Here is a 13,218-nt window from a genome sequence, read left to right on the forward strand (position 1 = left end):
TGTCTGCTGCATCCCTCTGCTGCCATGGCAGCCCCCTCCCCCCCCCCCCCCCACCGAGGTACTCCTTCTCCCCCTCCCCTGCTTTTACTTTTCCCCACGACACTTACCATCATCTTGCAGACCATATATTCTATGGTCTACCTCCCGTACTAGTATGTAAACCCCATGAGAACAGATTTTTGTCTCTTTTGTTCACTTCTCTGTGCCCTGCACCTGCAACAGTGCCTGACATTTGTTGAATGAATGAAGGATGGAAGGAAGGAAGGTTTCCCCCAAGTGAATTTCTTTCTCCCACCTGCCACCCTCCCCTCCTCTCCTTCGCCACCTTCCTTCTCCCTCAAAGAAAGTCTCGTGGAAACTGACAGAGAGAAGAGCAGACTCCCATCCCCCAACTCAAGGCGGCTCTGGACTTCACACTCTGGGGGTCTCTGGCTGGCTCAGTTGCAGTTTACCTCCGTGAGTAGACAGGCCAGTTGTCTGAGGTTGGGTTCCCTGGAAGCAGAGCTTGAGATAAGGATTTGGCTGTGGATTAGTTTGTAGGGCTGCTGTGACAAAACGTCACAAATTAGAGGCTTAAAATGACAGAAATTTACTGTCTCACAGTCTGGATGTAAGAAGTCCGTGATCAAGGCCACGCTCCCTCTGAAACCTGTGGGGGAGAATCCTTCCTTGTCTCTTCCTGGCTTCTGGTGGTCACTCCAGTCTCTGCCTCTGTCATCACATGACCTTCTCTCTGTGTGTGTCTGTGTCTTCTCTTTTCATATAAGGACACCGGGGGCCCACCCTCCTCCATTATGTTCCCATTTTAAATAATTACATCTGCAACAACCCTGTTTCCAAATAAGGTCACATTCTGAGGTAGTGGGGGGTTTAGATGATAACATATCTTCTGGAGAGGGGGAGTGTCATTTAGCCCAAACCCGAATGTAGGAGAAAACCCTGCAGGGGAGGGACGGGAGCAGTCTAGGGAAAGGGTGAGAGCCCAGCGAAGATATGGTGTTAACAAGGCCTGGCCTCAGCTGATCTGTGGCGGGGAGGGGACTCTGGATCGTGGGTTGGCATTGCAGTGCCTTCCTCCCTCGGGCCAGGAGCCAGCCTTTTGTACTCCCGTATCTGCCAGACGTTGGTTGGGACAAGCCTGGGAAATCTGATCTGCAGCTGGGCAGCCACAGGCCTGCTTAAAGCTTCTCTCCTGCAGAACAGTTGTTCTGAGCCAGGGACAGCTTTGCTCTCGGGACACTGGGCAGCCCTGGGAACCATTTTGGGTTTGGCAGGTGGAGATCAGGGGTGCTGTAAACATGTGCAGTACACAGGACAGCCCCCACAATGAAGAATGGTCTAGCCCAAAATGTGTGCAGTGTCAGCGTGAGAAAGCCCACTCTGGAAGAAGGGGAGAATGGAGGTTCAAGGACCACAGCAGGGTCTGCCATGCAGGCAGGGTGAGGGCAGGGCTGGTCCCCGCAGGGTGGGGAGCATTTTTCCAGGAGAAACAGTTGTTGGGAAGCGGGGAGAGACAGGGTCAGAGGGTGTTAGGAGCAGATATCCAGGTAACTCTGTTGTTTTTCATTCCATATGTAGAAAAGGAGATACTGGTTCTGAACAAAAATCCACATTGAGCAAAGTAGGCCTGTGTCGGAGACAGAAAACAAAATCCTCACGCAGTGTTGCTGAGGCCATTGGATGTCAATGCTGATTTTCATTGCAGGCCAACATCTACCTTCACCAAAGCATCTGTTGGCCAGTTGAATGGGCGGGGAAGATGGGGTTGTGCAATAAGGTGAAGGCAGAACTCTCCAGTCTTGTTCCTGGCCTGCCTCTATGGCGTAGGATCTCAGTGTATACTTCTACATTCTGTGCCTTGGAGATCCCATGGGAGCAGGTGACTGGTCGGACCAGCGTGTAGGCATTCTCTGGCTAACAGCAGAATGTCCCAGCTGTTTTGTGGCCTTGAACATTGTGTCTTTGATCTCGACATTCAGGAAGCTAGTAGCTAATGGAGCTACTGTAAATTTGGGGGGCTTGTTGATAAGGCTTGGCTAGGAGATCATGAAAATGGGGACAGAAATAAGAAGCATATGGGGTGATCACATAGGTGTGAAGTTACTCTTGCTGCTAAGAGAAATTCTGTTCTAAGTGGTCCACAGTGAATCGACACTTTGGCCTTTAAAGGTGAAATCCGCGTAAACCTTTCTTTTAAAAAATTATTAGTAATTATGACAAAACACACATCCATTTTTTTTCTATTCACATAATAATCACTGAATTTGTCTTTTATTTTATTTTTAAATTTTATTTATTTATTTATTTATTTATTTATTTATTTTCAATATATGAAGTTTATTGTCAAATTGGTTTCCATACAACACCCAGTGCTCATCCCAAAAGGTGCCCTCCTCCATACCCATCACCCACGCTTCCCTCCCTCCCACCCCCCATCAACCCTCAGTTTGTTCTCAGTTTTCAAGAGTCTCTTGTGCTTTGGCTCTCTCCCACTCTAACCTCTTTTTTTTTCCTTCCCCTCCCCCCATGGCTTTCTGTTAAGTTTCTCAGGATCCACATAAAAGTGAAACCATATGGTATCTGTCTTTCTCTGTATGGCTTATTTCACTTAGCATCACACTCTCCAGTTCCATCCACGTTGCTACAAAGGGCCATATTTCATTCTTTCTCATTGCCACGTAGGACTCCATTGTGTATATAAACCACAATTTCTTTATCCATTCATCAGTTGATGGACATTTAGGCTCTTTCCATAATTTGGCTATTGTTGAGAGTGCTGCTGTAAACATTGGGGTACAAGTACCCCTATGCATCAGCACTCCTGTATCCCTTGGGTCAATTCCTAGCAGTGCTATTGCTGGGTCATAGGGTAGGTCTATTTTTAATTTTTTGAGGAACCTCCACACTGTTTTCCAGAGTGGCGGCACCAATTTGCATTCCCACCAACAGTGCAAGAGGGTTTCCGTTTCTCCACATCCTCTCCAGCATCTATAGTCTCCTGATTTGTTCATTTTGGCCACTCTGACTGGCGTGAGGTGATATCTCAGTAACACACATCCATTTTTAAGTGTACATTTCAGTCATATTAAGTACATTTATGATACAACCATCACCACCATCTGTCTCCAGAACTCTTTCTGTCTTGCCAAACTGAAACTTTACACCCATTAAACAACAGCTCCCCAGGCCCCGTAGCCCCCAGCACCTGGCCATCACCATTCCTTGTGTCTCTATGAATCTGACTACTCTAGGTACCATGTGAGTGGAATCACGCAGTGTTTGTCTTTTTATGACCAGCTTATTTCACTCAGCACAGTGTCCTTGAGGTTCATCTATGTTGTAGCAGGTGTCCGAATGCCCTTCCTTTCGAAGGCTGAGTAATATCCCTTACTTTTTTTGTTTTTTAATTTTTTTAAATGTGTATTTATTTTTGAGAGTAGAGAGAGAGAGAGAGAGAGAGCCAGAGCGCGAGTGGGGCAGAGAGAGAGAGAGAGAAAGAGAGAGAGATACAGAATCCGAAGCAGGCTTCAGGCTCTGAGCTGTCAGCACAGAGCCTGACCAGGGCTCGAACCCACGAACTGCAAGATCATGACCTGAGCCGAAGTCGGACGCTTAACCGACTGAGCCACTCAGGCGCCCCTGAATAATATCCCTTTATATGTATATACCCCATTTTGTTTGTCCATTCATTCATCTGTCAGTGGACATTTGGGTTGTTTCCATCCTTTTGGTTATTGAGATATATGTTACAGTATATATTGTGATATTTTATAATATATTATGTGATATATATTATTATAATTTAAATATATAATGCTCTAATGTATGATAATATTGTGAATAATTTTGCTATGAACATGGGTGTATACATATTTCTTCAGGCCTTTTTGAAGCCAGAAAAATATCCAAGGATAAAGGCAGTTTATCTTCTCTTAAGATCACATGGCTTTGGGAAGGGTGGGCAAGGTGGTGGGAAAGGAGGTGCCCCATGGACATAGCAGAAACTCACAAAGTGTTAGGAAGGACCAGAGTTCCTGGGGTGCCTGGGCGGCTCAGTCGGTGGAGCATCTGATTCTTGAGTTCGGCTCAGGTCATGATCCCAGCATGGAGCCTGCTTAAGATTCTCTCTCTCTCTCTCTCTCTCTCTCTCTCTCTCTCTCTGTCTGTCTCTGTCTCTGTCTCTGTCTCTAAGGAAAATAAATAAAATGAATACAGGGACCAGAGTTCTTACTCCAGCTTGTGGCTGGAATCCTGTAACCCGTGGGTCGTGCTTTGGTTGTGCCCAAGTAGAGACACAGCACCTACGACCTTCCATCCCTTACAGCACGTCTGTATGGAGCTAAACTCTTCTCAGGAGAAAGTACTTTTTGGAAGTGAAAGTCCCTCGAAGTGGGGGGAAATTATAATTATTTTGACCCAGTAAATACACAACACAAATATTGTACCTATATAAATTATTCATGTATTTAGTTCATATACATTTGTCAGATGCTAATCAGGTTCTAGGGGTTGGGATTTCTTTCTTTCTCTCTTTCTTTCTTTCTTTCTTTCTTTCTTTCTTTCTTTCTTTCTTTCTTTTTGTTTTAAGCTTGTTTATTTTGAGAGAGAGAGAGAGAGAGAGCGAGTCGAGCACAAGTTGGGGAGAGTCAGAGAGAAGGAGAGACAAAATCCCAAGCAGGCTCTGTACCATCAGTGTGGTAGGGGCTGGGATTTCTAATGTAGCTATAAGTCAGTGTCTCCTGTGAGTCCAGCAGTGCTCTAAATGATTTACATGTGCTAACTCACTTATCCTAACAGGGGCCCATTTTACAAAGGAGAAAACTGGGCAGAGAGAAGTTAAGTAATTTGTGCAACTAATTTAGACTGAGGCTAAATTAGACTGTAGGACTGAGGCTGTTTGACTTAAAAAGTGAAGTGCCATAACCACAGCGTTATACTGGTTCTCCACAGCAAGCCAAACCAAGTCCCTGCCCTCGTGGAGTTAACATTCCGGTGGAGGGAGGTGTGTAGCAAATAAGTGAGTTAGCAAATAATGCCATGTTTCACTGTCTATGCCAAGAGAGAAAACAAGGTAGGATATGGGGCTGGAGAGGGAGGGCTGGGTGGTGAGGGTGGGGAAGCTACTTTAAATGGGTGAGCTAGATGGAGTGAGGGGGTCAGCCTGGAGGATGTCTGGGGGAAGAGCATTCAAACAGCGAGTTGAGGAAGTGCAAAGGCCCTGAGGCTGGCTTGGCACGTTGATGACTGGAGTAGAGTAAGTGAGAGGGAGAGCATGAGAGATGAGGTTGAATTGGTGTAAAAAGTCGCTTCACATCAGTCTTAGAGCTAAAAGTATAGGTAAAGGCTTGAATTCTATTCCTAAGTGTGATGGCAAGCCCTGGAGAGTTTTGAGAAGGAGAGGTGACTTGGTCAGGCTGCCCTGGAGAAAAATCACTGGGAGACAAGATACTTATATCCAAAATATAAAAAGAACTCCAATGACTCAAAAAAAAAAAATTCCAATTTTAAAATGGGCAACAGTTTTGAACAGACGCTCCACCAAAAAAGATACATACAGATGGTCTATAGGTACATGGAAGGGTGCTTGACATCATTAGTCATCAGAGACCTGCATGGCGAAATACCACTGCACACCTACCTAAAAGCTACACACACTGACAACACCAAATGTTGGTAAGGATGTGGAGCAACCAGAACTCTCAGACAGTGGGAGTGTATAAGGTGGTGTAACCCCTTAGGAAGAAGTTCTGGTAGTTTTTTGTGAAACGAAACATTTATCTGCCCCTATGATCTCGCTGTGACACTCCTAGGTATTTATATAAGAGAGATGACGGTATTATGTCTGCACAAAAAATTGCACACACATAGTCTCAGCAGCTTTACGTGTCGCAGGCCCCAGACTGGACACGGCCAGGTGTCCCATCAACAGGATGAAGGATAACAAACTATAGAATATTCATATAATGCAACATTATTCAGCAATAAGAAGGAACAAAGTACCGATATGCACAACAGCATAGAGGAGTGTCACAGACAGTATGACAAGGAGAGCATTATTCTGAACAACATTACGCTAAGTAGAAGCCAGACCCAGGAGAGCACGTCTGCATGACTGGTTTGAGAACCAACAAAACTAATCTGTGGTGAAAAGTCAGAACACTGGTTATGGAAAGTTAGCAGTAGGGGCGGGGATCGAATGGAAGGGAGCAAGAGGGACATTTCTGGACTAATAGTGAGGTTCTGCATCCCGATGGGACTTTGATGCCCAGGTGTGTGCATTTGTCCAACTCACATGGTACACTTGAGGTTCAGGCATCTGGTTGTACATAAGTGTCATTTGTACACACACACACACACACACACACACACACACACACGAACCCAAAGAGCCGTAAACACACAACGCTGGCTACTGATCTGCCTCCTGAAGTGTTTCAGGGAGAAGCGTACCAATGTCTATAACTTATTTTAAAATGCCTTCCAGGGGCGCCTGGGTGGCTCAGTTGGTTAGGCGGCCGACTTCGGCTCAGGTCATGATCTCGCGGTCCGGGAGTTCGAGCCCCGCGTCGGGCTGTGTGCTGACAGCTCAGAGCCTGGAGCCTGTTTTGGATTCTGTGTCTCCCTCTCTCTGACCCTCCCCCATTCATGCTCTGTCTCTCTCTGTCTCAAAAATAAATAAATGTTAAAAAAAAAAATTAAAAAAAATAAAAAGCCTTCCAAAAAGATCGTTAGGTACGCAATAAGGCAAGTCTAGCCTATCTCTAAATTATTAATGTAGAATTATTAATATTAATAGCTGCATTGCAGAAGTGAGGTGATGTGTATAAAGGAGGTGAATGTATAGGTCTTTCAGCTCTTCTGTATTTAACCGTCTTTATAGTAAAGTGTTGGGATGCAAAGAGAGAAGAAAGCAGAGGCACACTTAGGAGTCATTTGCTATGTACAGTCTTGTAGATAGGAGGTGATGGCCCCAACCTGCGTGTGAGGTGCAGGGGCACGAGGGGCCAGCTGGGGAGACAACTTAAAGGCACAATCTTTGGGGCGCCTGGGTGGCTCAGTCAGTTGGGCGTCTGACTTGAGCTCAGGTCATGATCTCACCGTCTGTGGGTTCAAGCCCCACGTTGGGCTCTGTGCTGACAGCTTGGAGGCTGGAGCCTGCTTCAGGTTCTGTGTCTCCCTCTCTCTCTGCTCCTCCTCTGCTCGCACTCTGTCTCTCTCAAAAATAAACATTAAAAAATAAAGGCACGATCTTTATTGTCCAGGACCAACCCTTAGACGTTCAACTCTGGCTTCGGGGCGCTGTAGACGAGACTGTCTGACAGAGTGGGAATTTTGCCACCATGCTGGCTCTGCCCTTATTTTCACAAGCAGTGGCGGCTCCCGGACTTCAGCCTCACTGATTCCAAGGTCCTGAGTCTTGGATGAATCGCAGTTGGGCGAATGTGCTAGGAGATTCTAAATGCGGTCTCCTGCTGAGCAGCGCTGGGTGGCTGGGGGCAGGTGGAAAGGGCCAGCTGTCCAAGCCGGGCATACGGGTCTAAAGCATGGCTCACTGGTTGGCTCTTGTGATGGTTGAAGGAGCCGAGTGGCCCACACAGACTGCCATTAGGATTATGTTTTATGGAGCCATTTGGGAAGGAGCAGACTCAGGTTAGAGTGCTCTTAAAAGTTATTGGGGCATAATTCTGAGTCGTGTAGGGGTGTAGCATCTTTTATTACAAAGCCAGATTTCCTACTGAGGAGAAGTGTTTGATTTGCGCTCAGAAGAAGAAAATGTGTTTAGTCAAAAGTGATATTTGCACACTGGAATGCTGGATATTTATGTTTCTGAAAATTGCTGTAGCCTGAGATTTACTCTGACCAAAGGAACGCCTTTTAGATCTTCGTTGCCTAGTATTCAGGGTCTCGTGGCTTAGGAAGTGAAGTCTGTGCATATTGCCTTTGCCAGATAAGATTCAGAGACCCACATTTAGCAATAAATGTATTCTGTGTACTCCTGCATCCCAGCCCCCTGGGCTGGGTGCAATACTTACATTGCCCTACCCGATGGACAGTAATGGGACCTGCATTTCATAGATGAGGAGCCTGAGGCTCAGAGAGTTCGAGGAACTTACCTATGGTTGCACAGCTGGAATGGGGAATTGAACCTGAGACTAACTCTAAGCCCACACCCATGACCGCATGATATAATCTATTTAGGAGACAGCCCTGGCCGATGACTTTGTAAACTGACCTACCCCCATGTAACTCGAGTATGTGATAAGACTGTATCTCTCATAAGTATGACTGCATTTTTATATGAATATGTACCTTGCTTCCTTCTACCTTTGGAGTTATCCCCTTAGAAGGAATTCTACATTTGCTTGGAGCCTGTTTAGGAAAGGCTTTAGAGACCAGGGGGCATGCTCATGGCTTTCCTCGGGAGCACCAAACTGATTGGATTTTTGAAAATGTGCATAGAACAGTCTGATTTGGTGACCAAGATAGGTGTTGTTGTGGGAACTGCCTTTCTTTAAATTGAGGAATAGAAAAAAAAAAATCGAATGACTCTGAGGTAAAGAGATTTACTTTCTTGGATGGCCCTCAAAACGTCTGTTTTCATCAGGAATCTTCGTTAAAACTGAGAGAACCAGAGCGGCTGGATGGTTCAGTTGGTTAAGCGTCCAACTCTTTTTTTTTTTTTTTAAAATGTGTATTTATTTTTGAGAGACAGAGCACGAGTCAGGGAAGGGCAGAGAGAGAGGGAGACAGAATCCAAAGCAGGCTCCAGGCTCTGGGCTGTCAGCATAGAGCCCGATGTGGGGCTCGAACTCATGAAGCGTGAGATCATGAACTCAGGTGAAGTGGGACGCTTAACCAACTGAGCCACCCAGGTGCCCCCCACCTTTTTTTTTTTTTTTTTTTTTTTTTTAAATAAGCATCCAGCTCTTGATTTTCACTCAGGTCATTGATCTCTTTGTTCACGACATCGAGTCCCACGTCAGGCTCTGCACTGACAGTGCGGACCCTGCTTAGTACTCTCTCTCTCTCTCTCTCAATCTCTCTCTCTCTCCCTCTCTCTCTCTCTCTCTCTCTCTCTCTCTTTCTCTCTCTCCCCGCTCCCCCTGTCCCCTCTCAAAATGAATAAATAAACCTTAAAAGAAAAAAAAGCTTACAGAACCCATCTCAAACTAGCTTTGGGCAGAGAGGAAGGTCTGTGGTAGTGTGGGCTCCCGGCACCCCTGGGTCTAGGAGGTAGGTTGTGCGCTGAGAATCTTTCTCAGCCGGAATGTTCCTCACCTGTGCCTTCCTCCATTACCTTTCTCCCAGGAAGACCTTTCCTGTGCAGAAGCAAAAGCAGCCACAAGATGCCCCAGGCTAAGCTCCCACCAGCCAGGTCACACACATGGGAGGAGACATCCTGTCTTCTAAAAGTTCCAGAAGTCCCAGGGAGGATTCTCAGGGGCCTGTCCTTCCCTGAGTCCTGCCCCTGTCCACCTGGTAGAAGAAGGCTTGTCACCACATCCACATTCCAGCCTGTCACTGCCACTCAGCGGCCTCACAGTGGGGGGGAGCGTGGTTTAGGAGAAGGAAGAGTGAATGTCTCTTCTTTAGCTGCTACCGTTCCAGTTCTTTCTTTGGTATTGTTGCCGTTTCCCTGGCTAACACACCAAAGAACCTTGGCAGTCAGGGGTTTAAGACCTGGCCCTGGTAGCAGGCAGATGTCACCTCTTGGAAGTTCCCGGAGTGGAGGGGGGCTGCCCTGGCCCTGGGAGTGTACCCTTTGGCCTTTTGCTGTTGGGCTACCTTCACTGGAGGACCAGCTCTCAAAGATGGGTCCTGATCAGATGGCCCAATCCCACTGCCTTCTATGGGGCTCACTGGCCATGGGAAAGTCATCTGTGACCTGGCCTGGGCTTTCCTAGAAGCAGACCCCGAGACCAAGATTTGAGTGCAAGTATTTTATTTGGGGGTGCTGCTGAGAAAAACCAGAAGGGAAGTAGGGGAGTGAGACCTGTACAGGACGTGTTATTAGGTAGGTTACCACCATGGGGCGCAATTTTCCCAGGCACTCGGTGCAGGGGCAAGGGCGCCAAGGCGTTTATTCACCAGCTCCCTAAGGCAGTCATAGGTTGAGGGCTGCTTCAGGAACCCTTAATTCCCTGGGCTCCTCCAGCCTGCTTCGTGGACATGAAGAGAGAGGACTGTGGTGGCCAGCGAGACTCCTGGCTGGAGAGATACAGCGCTGGCAGCAGGGAGCTCGGCGGTCTGGGAGCTGGGGTGATACCTTCTGCGTCCCCACGCTTGCTCTTGCTACCTCGAGGGCTCCAAATGCAGGATCTTCCCTGCTCTCCCTTTCTCTGCTTGCCGCTTCTCTCCATTTCTCCTTTCCTCTCGTCAGGATGGTGACAAACAGACGAGCAAGACCCCTGGCTAACCAGACGCCCCTAGAGAAGAAGGCACCAGTGTCCCCTTCCTGTAGGGGCGTGAGTCACTTTGCACATGACTTGCTTGGCAGCCATCTCTCTCGGCTTTGGGGTGGATGGGCAGGGACAGCCCTCAGCTTTCCCCCACTCAGCCAGTATCAACTTTTTTGCTTACAGAGGCAGGGAATGGGGGTGGTCTTGAGTACTGCGAGCGGTACTCCTCTGCCTCTTGAAGATCCCAGAGGGAGGTGCTGGCACCCACTGTTGCTGGCTCCTTAGTCCCTGTGTCTTGTCCCCAGCTTTGGGCCCAGAAGGCCTAAAGGAAAGGTTCCCCTCTGCATCCTGTCAATGTACGGCTAAAGGCTTGGCCAGACTTTCCATAATATCAGCTTCTCCTATTACTTATTCTTGGTATTTGGGGCACATAGAAAGAACTTGGTAGATGTTTTTTGAACTGAATAAATATTGTTGTGTAAAGAGCATTAGCTTTAGAGTTAGACTGACCTGGTCAATGTCCCGGCTTCACCATTTACCAGCTGCATGAACGTGAGTCCAACTCCTCACCTGTAAATGAGGGATAATAATGCAGTGCTTACGGCATAGGGGACTTGGAGCAGATAATAAATACAGAGAGCTGACTGTGACATAGTACTCACTGTATGACAGGCATGGTGCTAAGCGTTTCTATTGTATTAACTATTGTTATCATCCCATTTTATAGATGGGGAAAACTGAGGCATGCATTAAGTAACATGCCCAAGTCCACAGAACTGGGATTTGCACCCAGGCTGTCCAGCTCCAGAGGCTGTGCTGTTAGCCACTCTACTCCACTACATTACATCTTGATAAACCAAGATCAGGCAGGCAAAGCACCTGGCATATAATATACACTGAGTAAGTATTGACTGGGAGCTCGTGCACTGGGAAGGAGGAGGGAGGAAGCCAAAAAGAGAAAGAAGAGGTTGGGAAGCAAGTAAGATCCAGGCCATGAGGAATTGGCCATAGGGTCCAGTTTGTGTTTCAGCATATACTTTGGTCTTACCATGTCTCAGGCAGACAGAGATCAAAAGAATTTAGGACATCTTTTAAAAGGAAAAATAGTTGACGATTTGAGGTATCCAGAGTTGTGTTGCTTGGGCCAAGTTCCTGGAAACTGCCTGGAGTGATACACGGCCCCCGCCTCTCCCGACTGCATATTGGTTGTATTTTGAGATCACTCACCACCTGATACCATAACCGGCGAGGCCCTCGACAAGGCAAATGTCAGGTTTTTAATGAGCATCCCTCTTTAAGCTGCTGTCAGCCTTGACCCTCTCAGTCGGATCCTGGCCTCTGTGTGTGTTAAAAGGGTTTCCCCGCCCAGGTTTTGGTGAACAGCAGTGTTTTGGCAACACTGTGCAGCCAGGGCCGGCCCGAGCAGAGCCTTAGAAGGGAACATTAACTAGAAGTTTCTTTTCATGTAGTCCTTCCTGTTTTTCTCCTCCTAGAAAAGAAGTAGAGTTTGCATTTCTGATCTCAACATGAGTTTTTGATTCCTAGTTATAATGTGAACTAGAAGGGGAACCGGTAATGACTTGCAGCAAGCCTGTTTTCTAGATGAGAAGACTGTAGCACAGAGTGGTTGAGTGACTTGTCCAAGGTCACACAGCTTTCAGTGACAGCTTTCAGAGACTAGTCAGTTGCCTGACTTTTAGGTGGGGGCTGCTGTGCCACACTCCTTCACCCCATAAGGGAAGGGGTCTGTGGTGACTAAGAGCACAGGCCCTGGAATATACAGACCTGGGTTCAAGTCCTGGTTTTTATATCCTCTAGAGGTGTGGTCCTGGGAGAGTTATCTTATCATGTCTAAGCCTCAGTTTCTTTGTCTATAAAATGGGGATGATATGGTGTGCTGGAGCTAGCTTGCACTGGCTCACAGAGCTCATTTTAAATTGTCAGGAATTTCGCCAGCCGAAGGACTTCACATTGAGGTCAGCCCTTGTGTGTGAAATTGACAAATACTCCAAATCAGAGCCTTTTCCCCTCCTGGAGGGTTAAATATCCACATACCACTGATCACAGTGGTACTTATTTCGGGGTGTGTTTGTGGGCCACAAGAGGGCCCCTTGAGGCTCAAAGCACAGGGCACGATGTATGTATACAGTGGTGCCATATACAGAGTACAGCCCAGCCATCCCACAGATCCTCAGGCCAGAGTCAGCCCAGCCACTCGCAGTGAGGTGACCTGGGGCAGTTACTGATTGTCCTGAAAATAATGGTGATCTCTGACTCTTCCTGAGTCTTCCCATTGACCAGGATTATATCGTTTTAGGGCTTTCCATATAAATTTGAAAATCACCCAGGAACTATCATTATCCCTATTTTTCATGAAAAAAAAAAAAAATGAGGCACAGGGGTGCCTGGCTGGCTCAGCTGGTGGAGCATGGGACTCTTGATGTCAGGGTTGTGAGTTTGAGTCCCATGTTGGGGGCAGACATTACTTTAAAAAAAAAAAAATCTTAAAAATAGGTAAATAAAGAAATAATGTTAAAAAATTAAAAAACTAAGGCACAGAAAGTCTGAAGTAACTTACCCAAGGCCATGCAGTTAGTGAATGGAGGAGTCTGCATTCGAAGTCTGGCATCTGCTCTTGGCCTCTACCCTCTCTCTCTCTCTGAAGGTCAGCTTCCTTCTATTTTCTATGGAAAATGGCAGGAAAAGCAAATGCGACCTCAAGAGTTGCAGTGAGGGTGGCATATGGTAATGCCTGTGGCGTTCGCACGGGCCCAGCCCATCGCAAGGCTTCTGTTGATGTGCACTCACTGCTGGTAAG

General features: G+C 47.0%; 1 protein-coding gene across 5 annotated transcripts in view; it reads left to right on the forward strand.

Moving 5' to 3' along the window:
- Positions 1–13,218, forward strand: part of SYT17 (synaptotagmin 17) — an 84,006-nt gene that overhangs the window by 17,868 nt on the left and 52,920 nt on the right. The window lies entirely within an intron of this gene.

Source organism: Leopardus geoffroyi, chromosome E3, assembly GCF_018350155.1.
Source record: "Leopardus geoffroyi isolate Oge1 chromosome E3, O.geoffroyi_Oge1_pat1.0, whole genome shotgun sequence".
Taxonomy (NCBI): domain Eukaryota; kingdom Metazoa; phylum Chordata; class Mammalia; order Carnivora; family Felidae; genus Leopardus; species Leopardus geoffroyi.